Here is a 14,900-nt window from a genome sequence, read left to right as displayed (position 1 = left end):
ACACTCTTCTTTTCAAGGATGCATAGAACACTTGCAAAAACTGACCATGTTCCAGGTCACAAGGCAAGAGTCAACACAAGTAAAAGAATCCATTCTGTTCTGACTATTCTGTGGGTAGAGCAAAAATCACTCCCACTCATACCACTGGTGACAAAGCCCATTCAACTGCACCTTTTTAATGTCTCTTAAAATCATCCTCTCTTCCCCGTCCTCACACTGGGCTCTTCCCCTTGTCTCACCTGGGCTGCCAAAGTGTCTTCTCTAGCACTGCAGCCTTCCAATCCACTGTCAACTCTGCTGCTAGTGTCCTTTCTAAGGCGGGAGTCTGATCATCCTTCTGCTGAGGACCTCTGGCTGTGTCCATGGCTTGTTTGCAGCCATTAGGATAAAACCCAGACCCCCCCCCCCCATGACCTGGGAGGTATTCATCATCAGGTCCCTGCCTAACTCTCTTGCCTTCTCTCTTACTGGCTTGTTCTTCTTGTAGTCCCCCCACACCCTCACACTCACCCAGATGCATTCTTTCTCCCTCCCTCCCCCTTGCACAGTGGTTGGGCTAGGTCATCCTCTCCCTTCAAAAATTCATCTCAGAGACGTCCTCCTCCAGAAAGCCGATGTGGACGCATCCCCAGCCCTAACTTCCCTCCTGTCCCTCCACACCACACATACCAGTTTAAGATTTTAATTGATTCCCTCTGTGCTCCTCTAGTAGTAGCTTACCCTACGGAAGCCCTGGCTATAATTGCCACGTATATCTCCCACTGAAACCACCCAGTGGTTTCCCATTGCTTGGGATAAAGACTAAGGCCTTATCCCTATTGTCTCATAATGTATCTGAGTGTCGAGTCACTGTGTTGTATACTTACAACTAATGTAATATTGTATGTCAACTACGCTTCAATTACAAAACATACTTACACGTTGCCTTTTGCTTTTTAAGAAAAGTTCTAAGACCTTAATGGGCCTGTAGGGTTCTGAGGACCAGCCTTGGCATCCCTGCATGCTGCATCACCCACCACGCTCTTTTCCCCACACTGGCCTTCCATTTCCCTGAAACCCCTGCGCCCCTGTTCACCCGGGATCTTGGCCTACATGGTTCCCTCTCTCTAGACACAATTCCTGTCTTTCCTTCCACCCCACTCGCCTGGTGAACACCTACATTTTGTTCAAGTCCTAGTTCAGTTACCAATTCCTCAAGGAAGCCTTTGCTGACTTTCTGGAACTGGGTCAGGTTCCTCCCATTCTCATAGGACCATCTAACATTTCCTCTGAGCTCTCTTACTACATTTTTTAATTACACATTCATTCTTGTGATTATTTAATTAATCTCTCCATTTATGACTGGACTGTCAGCTCCACGACAGTACAAACCAATCTGTCTTGCTCACCATGGGAGCCCAGCGCCTGGCAAAATGCCTGGCATCTAATGGGCCCTTGATAAATATTCGTTTAATGAGTGACTGCGTATCATTTAACTAAGGTTACCTGACTGTCTCCTTTACTGGTCTCTGAAGCTCCAGAAAGAAGCTCTGCCTCTTTTTCTAGGCCCTGAATTTTTTAGCAAATGCCTACATGTAATCATTACCCTTGGCGTATTTGTGGATTGAATACAGGCCAGTCTTTTCATAGGAGCCTCTAGTGGAAACATGTTATCAGAAGACCTACTTTGAAGGTGGGGACCTTACGGGTATTAACAGAGAGGCTAAACCAAGACCCCAAATGTATTTTAAGTGGGTTCAAATTAGGCTGGAATACCCTGCCCTTGGTTAAAAGCAGACCCAAACATATGAACGCAAATATACCCCATCTTGTAGAAGATACTTCCTTACTTTTTCAAAGGTGATATTTGGGAATTGAAGGATCTCAAAAATGGATCAGATCTTTTAGTCTCGAGTCTGACTTCTTTTTCGCACTGCGGAACAGCCTGTGAGGCCTAAAAAGAGCTCTAGGTTTTGTTATTTCTGTCAGGGAGGGCCAGGTTGGCAGTAGCCCACCTCACACCCTCTGGTGAAGGAAAGTTTGCCTGAAGAGAGGGAGACAGGGTTTTCTTATGTCTTTTCCCCCTTCCTCCCTGCCTTAGGGGTCTGTACTGGGTCCTGGGTAGGAATGTGGCTGTGGCTCACTGGCAGGGCTAGCATCGTGGTCTGCTGCTCCCAGGCAAGCTGTGCTCCCTAAGCAGCAAACTCATCTTCCAGAGTCGGTTTGGCATACTGTGGACGTGGCCCTGGGGTGGACTCGACCACGTGTACAGGAGGAGGTACCTCCAGGTTTGTGAAAGCCAATTTTTAAATATTCAGGTTAGTAAATCATTAATGGGCTTGAAATTACTCCTTTTGAGACTATTTACACCACAGAAATTGGAAAATAATGTAATCAGGACTTTTTTTCTCTTTTTTTCCCCCTCTACCTCCCTTTCTTCCTTCAGTTTTTTCCTTCCTTCCTCTCCCCACCCCCCTACCCGCCTTCTTTCCTTCCCTCCTTTTCTCTGGTAGCTGGTTCACCAGCATACTACTAGACTCAGGTTTCAGCCCTGGCTGGATACTCACTCGGTCTCACAGAGCCTCAGTTTCCCCGTCTGCAGAATGGGCCCCGTTAGCTACTGCGCAGAATTGCTGTCTTCAGTGATCACATGTATAAAGTGCTAAGCCCAGCATTTGAAAACTTGTAAGCAGTCACAGACATTAGCTTGATTATCATTCTCCGTGTCGCTTGTTGTTTTGTTCTGCCAATCCCCTGTGCTACTGACTTAGCATTGAACGAACTTGAGTTTAACATTTAGTAGTATTTAGCGATATTTTTAAAAATATCTGGGCGCTTGGGTGGCTCAGTGGGTTAAGCTGCTGCCTTCAGCTCAGGTCATGATCTCAGGGTCCTGGGATCGAGGCCCGCATCGGGCTCTCTGCTCAGCGGGGAGCCTGCTTCCTCCTCTCTCTCTGCCTGTCTCTCTGCCTGCTTGTGATCTCTGTCTGTCAAATAAATAAAATCTTTATAAAAAAAATATATCATTTTCTAAGCAATCAGTTAAAGCTTACCATTTGCTGATGTGCCGTGATGCCCTCCTCTCATTTACTCGGGGACTGAATATATTGTGTACTAGTCACCATTCTCAGTGTATTCATAGGTTTGTGTGTTACTGTCTGGGATGATAGAGAGCCTGTGGGTTCAATGTCTTTCTCTCCTGTTCTTTAATTTAGAATCCTTCTAATCCTCAAGAATCCCCAAGTCACTGAGAAGAAACCATCCCCTGGCTTCCAGGATCAAATATTATTTGAGAGAGATCAAGATGTCATGCTCTAGATGCCAACCACTTCTACTCAGCACCTGCCACAGGCAGACTGTTCTGGAAATTTAAAAAAGAAAATAAGGAGAAAGAAATGGAAATGAAAAGAAAGACCTGAAATCCCTAATCTACATTCTCAGATGCAAAAAAGCTCTGAAAACTAAACATTCTTTCATAACTCAAATTGGGGCCAAACCTGATCCAAAATGTCCTGAGACCATGTAAAGTCTTTATCTATCACCCTTTATGTTAATATTTGTGTAATCTGGTGCAGAATCACCGACCAGTGTGTTTGATGACAGGGGATGGCCCTGGACCCCACTGAAGTTCTTCCATAATATACAATATACGTACCAAACCACCTGTCTAAAATCCCCCAGCATCTCCATTCAGAAACATACCTAGCCCCAAAGCTTTTCAGAGAAGGGATTCTGGGCTTGCGGTAGAAATCGCTGTCTGTCTTTAAGGAGGTTATAATCTGGCCATACCAGATCAATCCAGCCGAGCTTCCGGTTGGAGGGGCAGAGATGCATGGACCACGTGTAGCCTGGAAATCCAGTTTAGCTGTTTCACCCAACAGCTCAGTCCCACTCTTACCCCCTGCACTGCTTCGTGAGGAATAGGAAACAGCAGAGACACACACATTCCCTGGGAACTCTTCCAGTATCTGTTATTCGTTCCCTGGGTTCTGGCTCTTCCACCCCCAAAACACACACCCTCTTAGAGCATCATTCAGTTGGAGGTCAGGCATTAGTTTAATGCTTGGAGAGAACACCCTCCAAGAAGAGAAATGGCGCACTCCCCGGCGCAGTCCGGAGCATCCTGCGGGCTCTGGGCCAGCCTGAAGACCTCCACACTTCTTACGTGGAAGTATCCTGCCTGCAGGTGGATGCTGTAGAGCCCTGGGCTTCCAGCCAGAAGCAAAGTGGTTCTGCAGCTGCTCCAGGGCTGTCCTCAAGGCTGTTATCACTGATGTGCCTCCGAAACTCTTTTGAAAATGTTGTGCAAGTTACAATCTCCAGGACCAGCCCCCAAGGACATTCCTTTCCCACAGACAGCAGACCTTCCAGCTCGTAGGGAGACGGTCTGCTAGGTGTTTTTTGTTCTTCCCTCCTGACCTATAAAATTTGGCTTCTCCAAACTCAGTCTTTTGACATATGTGTTTGTTATCTCTCTGGAAAGGCTGAGGGCTTGCCCTACCGTGTATTTCCCGATCGCCTGTTCTGGACATACCCATAAATAATCAAATAAGTTCATAAATCAAAAAGTAGTGACCTTTTCTTGAACATTTACTATGTATCAAGTACTGTCCCAAGTGCTTTACATACATTATTTTAATTAATCCTTGGTGAAGTTCTGTGACATAGGCATTGCTTTTCCCTTTCCTTCTTTCCTTCCTCCCTCCGTCCCTTCCTCCCTTCTTCCTTCTTTCCATTTTTGCTCCCTTCTTTCCTTCCTCTCTCTCTCTCTCTTTCTGTCGGCTGAGAGATAAATGAATAGAGTAGTAGTTTCTATGTAATCATCTATCTTACCCTGCTCATGTCCCAAAGATTAATTAACTGAACAGGGAGGCTGCCCTGAACTGAACTCAAGGCATGGCTTTTTTATCCCCAGTTTGCAGCTAAGGACACCAAGGCTGGGAGAGTTTAAACAGTTTGTCTAAGGTCACGCAGATAAATCAGTGTCAGAGTCAAGATCTGAACGTAGTGTTTTCTAACCACAGAGTTCATGATTTTAACTGCCAAAGATATACGGGAAAGAGACAAAAGGCCCTTTGGATAACTGACCCTTAGCTTCTCTATTGTGTTTACCGCCCCCCCCGCCCCCTGCTCTCCCAGTCCCTATAATTCCCGTAGCCCTATCAACAGATGCTTGTGTCTATTGAATGGAGTCCTTGCAGGTTCCTCCCTTGACCCAGAATGGCCTCTCTCTCAGTGCTATAAATACCCCACCAGCACTTTTCTGATCATCACTGTGATGATGCTTCCCCAAGATGACCCAAGATGGCAGTCAAGTCCCTCCCGGCCTTTGTCACAGTAGAATCACTTGCCATTGCTTTCAAAGGGCTGGGGTGAGGCCAGAGCCCACTGGGGGAACCGAGTGGATAGTCCTACTTCCGACTGGGCTGGAAAGGCCAGGAAAAAGGGAAGTTCTTGTAGACCTGGGCTTTGGTTTCTGCTGTGTCTCATTAACCATTTGTCTGACTGGGCAAGTCATTAACCTATCTGATCTTCACCTGCCTCCTCTGTAAAATGGAGCCATTGAGCATGTTGATCTTGTGGCAGTGCTGTGAGGGAGGACTAGAGCCCCGAAGGCCTGGGAGGGGCCACACCTGTAGTTAGCGCCTGGGAAATAGAAGGCATTGTTATGGTTGTTAATGTGAGCCTATGGTTTCAGGCATTGGTTATTTACATTTTTTTTTTAAAGATTTTATTTATTTATTTGACAGAGAGAAATCACAAGTAGATGCAGAGGCAGGCAGAGAGAGAGGGAAGCAGGCTCCCCGCCGAGCAGAAAGCCCGATGCGGGACTCCATCCCAGGACCCCGAGATCACGACCCGAGCCGAAGGCAGCGGCCCAACCCTCACCAAACATTTCATATGAGTAAGCAGGCATCTCTGGATGCCTGTTGTGTGTAGATGCTGTAAGACATACTTGGTAATTATTGTTTATTTCCTATTCCTCCTATGACGTGGGATAGATGAGCCCTTTCTCTTTCTCTAGTCAAGAGAAGTGTGACACAGAGAGGCTGAACAGCTTATCAAAGCAAATCTGTGGCTTAGCCAAGAGCAAAACCGTGAGCCCCAAGACATAATTTATTATGTCAGCCCTCTGTTGGTCAGCCTCATTTCCAAGGGCCCCAAGCGTGTTCAGAACACTGAAGAGTAAAAAGGACAAAACTCACATTTCTGCCAGACAGATGATCTCCGGGCGTCTCTGGAAGAATGGTTAGCAATCCTGGTGTGAAGTTTTGTGTTTAAGGTGCTTGGATACGAAGGAGGATTGTAAACCCCGTGGAGCTCATTTCACATGTTAGAGTCTATTCTGGATCTTGAAAGTGGGCCATGGAGGCCCAGGCTGTGCCCCAGGAGAGCTACATTCCTGCAGAGGCTTCTAGCACTATGCAGGAAGTGAGGGGGGGGGGGCGGAGCAGGGCCCAGGATTTGCAAAGGGACCCAGTGGGTGTCTCCAAAGGGCAGGAAGAAAATAATAAGCTGTCCCAGCGTTTGCCTGCTGGGGCTTAGTTTTTGCAGAGCCTACATTAGGACAGTATAAACCTTGTTTCCTTTTGCATGATTTCTTTTTAAGGACTTTGGCTATTTTTAGAGGTTCCTTTCACTTGCCAGCTCCCTTTGATCCCACAAAAAAAGTCTAAAAGGGACCATTCCCCCATCTGTACATTTTGCCTCATTTCAGCAGGCCCAATGGCTCTCATAATCCTTTGGCCATGTTGTTCCACACACAACCCTATCCACATTGGTGTTCCACACACAGCCCTATCCACACTGGTGTTCCACACACAGCCCTATCCACACTGGTGTTCCACACACAGCCCTATCCACAGCCTAGCTATTGGCAGGAACCAGGTGGGTTTTATGGGAAGGAGGTGAAATAAGAGAGTATCACTGAAGACCCTGGGCAAGGACTGGGTTTGATAAGGGATGAAAGAGCTTGGAAGTGTGTTAAAATCTTGTATCCAAGAGGGTAAACTAAGAGATAAATTTCAGCCCCCAGTGTCTAGCATATCCAGGAAGGTGCTCTTTGCACATCGCAAGCATTGGTAGGTACCAGTAACCTTGATAGTATGCTCATCTGCCAACCATGGCCTCTCAGGGGAGTTTGCATTCAAGTTGGCAGGTAGTTCAAAGCAGGGTTTGCTTTCATTCCTTCAACTCCTCATGGTTCTTCTCCTTGTTTATTTCTTTTTTCTGACTAACCTTTCAAAGCCATTTCTATCTTGCACCGTCAATTGCTCCTCGCTTATGTTTTGAGATCAAAGTGCTACTCTGTTGGGTGGGGTTGTTTGAAAAATGGACAATTTCTACATTATTGGCCTCTGAAAGTAGATTGGGCAACAGGAGGCAAGAAGAAATGTCAGAAGGATTTCTTACTTCACTAGGCTGCCATCTTTTTGTGCGTAATTTCTGCCGGCTTTTAAAGGTCATACATTCCTTGGTTCCTCCTTGGTGTTGGCGAGTTGAAGGGGCTCCTCGGGAATTCCATAAATCTAGATGTTTAGATGGGCCCATAGGGATAGGACAGACAGAAGGCAGAACATTTTCCGGTGTTTTCCAGTATTATATTCTTGATCCTTCAGTGGTGGGAAGACCTTTCCCATAGATGTGTTTGGGTAGAAAATAAGTTAATAGTGTTCCTTTTCAAAACTGTTCTCCATAGAAGTAAGTCATTAGGTTATAAAATTTCATATTCTGTGGTGGGAGTTTGTTTGATTTGATTTGCAAAAATTCTTCACAGCATTTTCAGCAACATAAGTATTATGGGAAGCAAAATATTTTCCTGCTGGAGTCTGTGTCGGGCCCACCCTATCTAGGTGTCTCCCCTCACTTCCCTGTCTATACTTCTGTAACACTTACGATAATTTATGATCTTATAGTTGTGTTGGCTTCCTAGTTATTGACTGTCTCTTGCCAACACATCTCCCAACACGCACATGCACATGTACACACACAGTGGATTATAAGCCTCATGAGGACCCACATTCAGGCTTGATTTGCTCCCACGTGAGAGCACCCCGATGTGTGCCTGATGTACAGTGATACATCAGTAAATATTTGGGAATGAATGAATTCAAGAAATATGTTCTTAGGAAAGCTGTTCGGTTTAACACACCTAACTTACAAAAATAATCCCTATGGAAAAAGGTAGTATTTAAGTTTAGTTTCCTTTCTGTACAGGTCCATTTAAGTGTGGTAGTTAGTGTTTGTCAGAGAAGAGTGTTTGCCTAGAAAGCTGGAATCACTGGTTATCCAGATAGAACTTCTAAGGAATAGTAAGAGGCCCATCACTTTCTTTTCTCTCATTTAACCTTCAATCTGTATATCCTTTCTTTCTTCCTGTATTCACTAAATGCTAGCCTATCATGGTAAACGCCAATCATGGTAAAACAGGGATAATGCTATACCTTCCTCACTCAATTGGTGTGAGCGTAAAATGAGATCATTGTATTTACCAGTTTCTGGCAAAGTTCCTAAAATATGTAGAGCCTGATATCAGCTGTTAACACTATCAGAAATATTTATGGAATGACTGAGGGGAGGGGTGTGGGAGGTTGTGTGAGCCTGGTGATAGGTATTATGCAGGGCACATGGAGTACTGGGTGTGGTGCATAAACAATGAATTCTGGAACACTGAAAAGAAATTTAAAAAATAAAAATTAAAAAAACAAGTATTTATGGAGCGACTGTGGTATACTTTTTCTCTTAGAATCAGGAAAAAGAGTAGCATCTGTACCACCAGGGGGCTTGTGATGATTTTTGTCGTTAGTTTTCTTTGCATACTGTCTACTTGAAGAGCAGAAGGTGATGTGGTGGCCTCTTGGTTTACAGGTGGGGAAGGTCAGCTTAGCCAGAACAAGAGTGAGGAAATGAATAAAATATAAAAATTTTAAGTATAAACACTATCAGTATTACAGACGTTTTCCTTTTGCCTCAGGTTCCTTATGTGGCTTGGCACAGCACTGTTGCTGATCCTGTCTTTTTAAAAGAAATTTGTTTTGCCCATCAAGGATTGTTTTGCCCTAAATTTGATTTTTAAAAAAAATATTGCACAAAAGGGCGTGCACACAGGCTCAGTTAGAAGAGCACATGACTCTTGATCTTGGGTCATGGCTTTGAGCCCCACACTGGGTGTAGAGATTACTTAAGAAACACATAAACTTTAGAAAATATTGCACTTGGGACACCTGGGTGGCTCAGTTGGTTAAGCGGCTGCCTTCGGCTCAGGTCATGATCTCAGGGTTCTGGCATCAAGTCCCACATTGGGCTCCTGGCCCAGCGGGGAGCCTGCCTCTCCCTCTGCCTTCTGCTCTCCCTGCTTGTGCTCAATTGCTTTTCTCTCTCTCTGACAAACAAATAAATAAAATCATAAAAAAAAAAGAAAATTTCTAAAAATAAATAAATAAAAGTAAAAAATATTGCACTAAAATATTATTTATCTTGGTTTCTGAGTAAATTTTGTGCCCAAAGCAAATGCCTCCCTTGCCTCACCTTAGTCCCAGCCCTGTATGCTGGTCGAATTCCTAAGCTCTTATGGTTAAATCAGGAGCAATCAAATTTATGTACTTAGTACCTACTGTCAACACCCAGTCCAGTCCACTGTCTTAACTTCTGAACTAGCCTTCTCTCTAGTCCTTGGCCCCTCCCATCACATTTATCTCTTTGAAAACCTACATCAACTTCTTGTTTGTAGCCTTCTATAGCTTTTCATTCCCATAAAGTCAAGTCTGAATCCTTACCATGGCCTGCAAGCTCCTGGGTGGTCTCGCCTGACCTCCCACCATTCCCTCCCTTTGCCCACTGCATTCAACTCACTCCTCCACTCCTCCACTCCTGTCTTCTCTTGGATTTTGAGGCTAGTGTGGTCTTTTCCACATGACTGCCTTCATACACCTTGTTGTTCACTTTCTAGCACTTTCCCCTGGCTGGCTCCTCTTTACTCTTCAGATGGCAGCTGAAGCCACCTCCTCAAAGGTCTTCCCTGACCTCCCAATCTAAGTTCTGTCCTCACTCCACCTCCATTAGTCTCTTCTGTACCTCCTGTTAACCATTTGTAATTAAGTATATATATATCCATCCATGTGTTGACCTGACCGATGTCTTCCTCACCCAGTGGACTGTAAGCTCCTGGAGGGCAGAAGCCATGCTTATTTACCATCTTCTCCCCAACCCATAAACAGTGCCTGGCACAGAGGGGATGCTTGATTATTTGTTGAATAAAAGGGAATGAGTGAATAAATCAGTCTTCAGCTTGCAAAATCTTGACCTGGGGACTCTGCCGCGTACTAAGGGACTTTCATGTCCCATTCTACTCTTCATTGTCTTGACCTTTGCTCTTCTAGAGCAAGTGTTTTTCCCCCAGATTATTTTTATTGGAAAAAGTGAAGCAAATATAGAGATAATTATTGATTGTCACTCAGCAAGTCTCTGCTCCCTATCACCAACATCCTCCTGGAAGCCTGTTGCAGGATTCCTGGGAACCACAGGAAATAAGGCCACTAAACCACTTGAAATGCTTTTATAAAAATAGACCGGCCTTGACCTTCTTCCTGTGGAGGGCCTCTTTCCTCTGCACAAACATTGCAAAGAAATGTTATCTGCTCTTAGAAACCTCCCACATCAATCATCCTCCCAGCAGGATTTATCTGGACTTGGAATCCTATTCTGAAATGGTCTTCCTACTGCCTGGGCCATCACCTGAGCAAACTGCACATTTACTATTTCTGTGCTGTTGTTTTTATACTGCAGTGACAAGACAGACAGCAATCAAGTCCTGACGGACCTGTGGGGACAGTCCAGTGTGCACTGATACACCCACAGGGGCAGTCTCTTCCTCCCCAGAGCTTCACACCACTTTCCTTGGGACCCCAGTACAGATGTGCTCCTCATTTTGATTGCTATCTCCTTATCAAATTCCTTATTTGTGAATTGTATTTAAACTACTGATGTGTGTCTTTACTTCAGTTTCATTTCCTTGTTTAAAGGAAGCTTTCTCTCTCAAGAATTAATGCTTAATATTAATGCTTAATATTAATTAAGCATCCCATGAACAACAGAAGACAGTCTTGAGGTAAGTACAGTGAATTAGGCTCTGCTTCCTGCCCTGGCAGCCCTTTTGCTTGCAGAAAGAGGGAAGCAATTGAAAACATAATTGCACCAGCCCAAAGCTGTCTCGGTGAATAAAGTCTTAGTAACTGAAGGAAACTTCAAAGGGGGCTTCTTTTCTCTCTACAGTTTGATCAAGAATACCTTCCTACCACTCAGAACTTCTGTATCATCTGGGGTCCCTGCCCTTCCTTTGTAAAACAAAGGGTTAATAGGGTCTGTTGCTTTTTAGCAAATAAGCAGAGGATGTCAGTCCCCTTAGAAGCCCTCAAATATAAAAGAGGGATAGAAAAACAAGAAAATACAGATGAATGTCAGTAAGAAGTCTTTAAAGATTGTCCCTGATCCTATCAGCCAAAGATAACTTCTGTTAACATGTCTATTCATAGGGATAGAAGCCTTTTACAAAGGGCCTTATATATAGGAATATCGCAGATTTTTCTGAAACAGAAAGACAGCTTTCTGCTTTCTTAGATTTCTGCATTGTTTGCCTGATTTCTGTTTTGTTGCTATCTTTATTTTTCATTTTTCTTATTTTGGCTTACTTTTACTTTACTTTGCCCTTTTATTTATTTATTTTCTTATTTATCTACTTATTTTAATATCTTTTTAAAGATTTTATTTATTTGTCAGAGAGAGCATGCACAAGCAGAAGGAGGGGCAGGCAGAGGGAGAAGCAGAATCCCCACTGAGCAGGGAGCCTGATGAGGGGCTTGATCCCAGGACTCCTGGGACCATGACCTGAGCTGAAGCCAGACCCTTAACCGACAGCTGCCCAGGTGCCCTTATTTACTTATTTTCATGCAGAATATTGGGTCATTAATATTAGACCTTATTTTTTTTTTAATATGAGTAGCTAAAGATAAAATTTCCCTTTAATAATTGTTTTAGTTGCCTCCCCAAATTTTCATATGCTATATTTTGTATATTGTTCAGTTTAAATTACTCTAAAAATCTCCTTACCCTATAAAAGTTCTTTTGAAGGATTATTTCAAAGTGTGTTGTTTAATTGAAAATATTTGCAGTTTTCCTAGTTAGGTTTTTGATATCTCAGTTAATTACTCTGTGATCAGAGAGTTTATTCCATATGATTTCAATTCTATTCAATGGATTCAGGCTTGGTCTGAAGAAAGTAGAATCACATGATTCCACTTCGTAAAATTATACATATATATCAATTGTTTTATAATCTGCTTATTTATAAGCAGACTTGACTAAATAACTTAGGATTGTTTTCCTCGTTAATAAACATGAATCTTGGGGCACCTGGGTAGCTTAGTTGGTTAAAGCCTCTGCCTTCAGGTCAGATCACGATCCCAGGGTCCTGGGATCGAGCCCCACATCTGGCTTTCTGCTCAGCGGGGAGCCTGCTTCCTCCTCTCTCTCTCTGCCTGCCTCTCTGCCTACTTGTGATCTCTGTCAAATAAATAAATAAAATCTTTAAAAATAAATAAATAAATAATAAACATAAATCTTTGTCTCCATTTGTAATGGCTACAGAGGATTATAGGATTCCGTATTGTGGACATGCAAAATTCTGTGAGCTGATCTTCTGTTGGACACTTGGTTGTATACTGTTTGTCACTATTACAAACACAACACCTATAGTCATCCTTGCACCCCGTGCCTTGCACCCTCCCCTCCTCTGGGGAGGATTTATGGATGTGGAATTGCTGGGAGAAGCATGTGCATTTTGTTAAGATTTTCACTCAAAATATTCAGAAGGTTTCTGCCCATTATGGGTTTAAGTTCCATTTTACTCCTTGTCATACATGGTCTTCCCTTCTGATTTATATGTCTGCCCTTCAAGGTAGAGGAGAAATTAATTTGAAAGTTTCAGACCTGCTGACTTTGGTTTCAGAATCACCACATAAAATGGGAGCCTTGCCCCACTTGTCTCAAGGTGCTCTGAGGGTGCACAGCACCCTTCTTGGGATTTCACCGTAGGCATTTCTGGATGCGTGACCTAAGTCGAGGGTTGCTTTTCCAGCGTGAACTCGGGCACTTGCCAGAGTCCACTAGGCGGAGACTCAGGGGGAGCAGAATGCGGGGAGACAGCGTTGGCTGTGGGCAGCCTTGAAGTTGTCTTTTGATTGATGCTTGGCCTCTTTACTGCTTCGCTGCACCATCCTTGCCTCTCTGCTCTGACAAACCATTCCTGACCTCTGGTCAAAGCTCAGCTCCTCTCTAAATCTGCCGGCATTGATGACTCGATGACCCAGCAATTCCCAGACCTCTGGTAAAACTACCTGCCAGTGCTTTATGTCTGTCTCTTTAATCCACTGTGAATTTGTAAATTTACCATAAATTCTTACAAGGGGGACCTCACCTCCCACTTACTTAATCTGGGGTTCTTGTGCCTGCTGCAGAGCACAATGTAGTGAAGGCCGACAGTAACACGTACTGAACTAAGAACCTGCTTCATCTCCCAGGCGGAGGTAAGGCTTGACACAGCCTAAAATAAAAACAGCAGACGACTGAGAATTCTCACTCATGTCACCTTCCAAATGGGGTCTGTCCTTGTATTTAAAATAAGAGACAGCCAAGATACAAGTTAAGAAATCACTGTGATTCAGACCGACAGGTATTACACCGACGGGCAATACCTCTGACTCCCCCCTTTCTAGCTAGATGCGTGGCTGCCGGCAAGCCACTCCTGCTGTCTGAATCTGTCCTCACGTGAACGGTACCTGCTCACAGGGTGGCTGTAAGGATGGCATTTGGTCGGAGCCATGGTGTGCATGACTGTCTTTCATATTTTGGGAATTCACAAAAGACCAGCCTCCCTCCTGGGTTTGGGCTGTAGAGTCTCCTGCTCCCCTCTTCCTTTCCTGCCATGGGCAGGGGTGGGGGGATGTGCCTTAAAGGCTGCTTGGCTTTCTCTAAAGCACACCCCACTCCACCCTTCCATAGAGGAGAGAAGTGCTTGCTCTGTTCAGAGGACTTCGCTTTCTTCCTCTCTCAACTCCCGAGATCCAGGTAACAAAGCCTCTTTGAGTTTTTAATAAAAACAGGGTAAGCCTCACCAGAGATCCATAGGATGATTGCTCATTGTTTTATAAAGCTGCCTGTGTTGCACTAATTCTTTTGATTTTCTTAGGCCTTTTCTATATACTTTAAACAAGCGTTTCAGTACCTGACTCTGGGGACACCAGGAACACATCTGAGTTTCTACCCTGAGCTGGACCTTAGGGCAGTGGACCCAGGGCAGAAACTCTGCCTTTGACTCCTGAGCTTTGTTCCTCAGAAAGGGTCCTCCCTGCAGGGGAGGGTGGAGGTGGAGATGGGGGGGATCGTGTGAGGGCCCCTCCCCCGGGGGTTTTCATTCACTGGACCTGAGTCGGGGGCTGGCGCTTGCCAGCTCAGCTCATCTCCCCACAGGATTCTGATGCAGGCCAGAGTGGGCAACCCCTGGCCTGGGAAATCCTTTCTTTCTATAGCAAGAGAGAGATAAGGAATCCAGCCTGTAAAGGGAGGCCAGCTTGATTATTTTTTCTCCTTTTTAGCAGAGTCACTGAAATGTCTCCAAATCTACTCTCCTTGTTTTCTTTAAAAGCAGGGGCCCAAGGGACACTGCCCATTTTGATATGTTTATTTTTTTTCTCTTTCTTTCCATTACTCATATTTCCTTTACTGAATTATTGTTTGTCCTTGCTGGGGGGAAGAAAATAAGACAGAAGGTAAGACAAAATGAGTGAAGGCTCCAGGTCCTTCTGGCCTTGTTCTGCTGTGTGAGGCTGGGGCAGGAGGGCTCCTTGTCTCCGTGGCAGGGGCAATAG

At 44.6% G+C, this 14,900-nt stretch overlaps 1 protein-coding gene, 1 long non-coding RNA gene and 1 other non-coding gene across 7 annotated transcripts in view; 1 reads left to right on the top strand and 2 right to left on the bottom strand.

Annotated features, from left to right (window-relative positions):
- Positions 1-14,900, bottom strand: part of FGF1 (fibroblast growth factor 1) — a 98,133-nt gene that overhangs the window by 27,062 nt on the left and 56,171 nt on the right. The window contains exon 1 of one of the 5 annotated variants that reach the window (XM_044225399.1): positions 6,186-6,411. The exons of the other annotated variants lie outside the window; for them this stretch is intronic. The gene's annotated coding sequence lies outside the window, so the exon portion shown is untranslated. Of the gene's footprint in view, positions 1-6,185; positions 6,412-14,900 lie in introns of those variants that run through there. 5 annotated transcript variants of the gene reach the window in all.
- The window catches only part of LOC122889907, a 58,366-nt gene that overhangs the window by 8,352 nt on the left and 35,114 nt on the right, over positions 1-14,900 (top strand). The window lies entirely within an intron of this gene.
- Positions 4,753-4,876, bottom strand: LOC122898297. The gene has a single exon (XR_006382966.1). It is a non-coding gene; the product is annotated as a small nucleolar RNA SNORA36 family (small nucleolar RNA).

Source organism: Neovison vison, chromosome 1 (genome assembly GCF_020171115.1).
Source record: "Neovison vison isolate M4711 chromosome 1, ASM_NN_V1, whole genome shotgun sequence".
In the NCBI taxonomy this organism is placed as follows: domain Eukaryota; kingdom Metazoa; phylum Chordata; class Mammalia; order Carnivora; family Mustelidae; genus Neogale; species Neogale vison.
The sequence above is the reverse complement of the archived record's forward strand: the minus strand, read 5'-3'. Positions and strand labels throughout refer to the sequence as shown.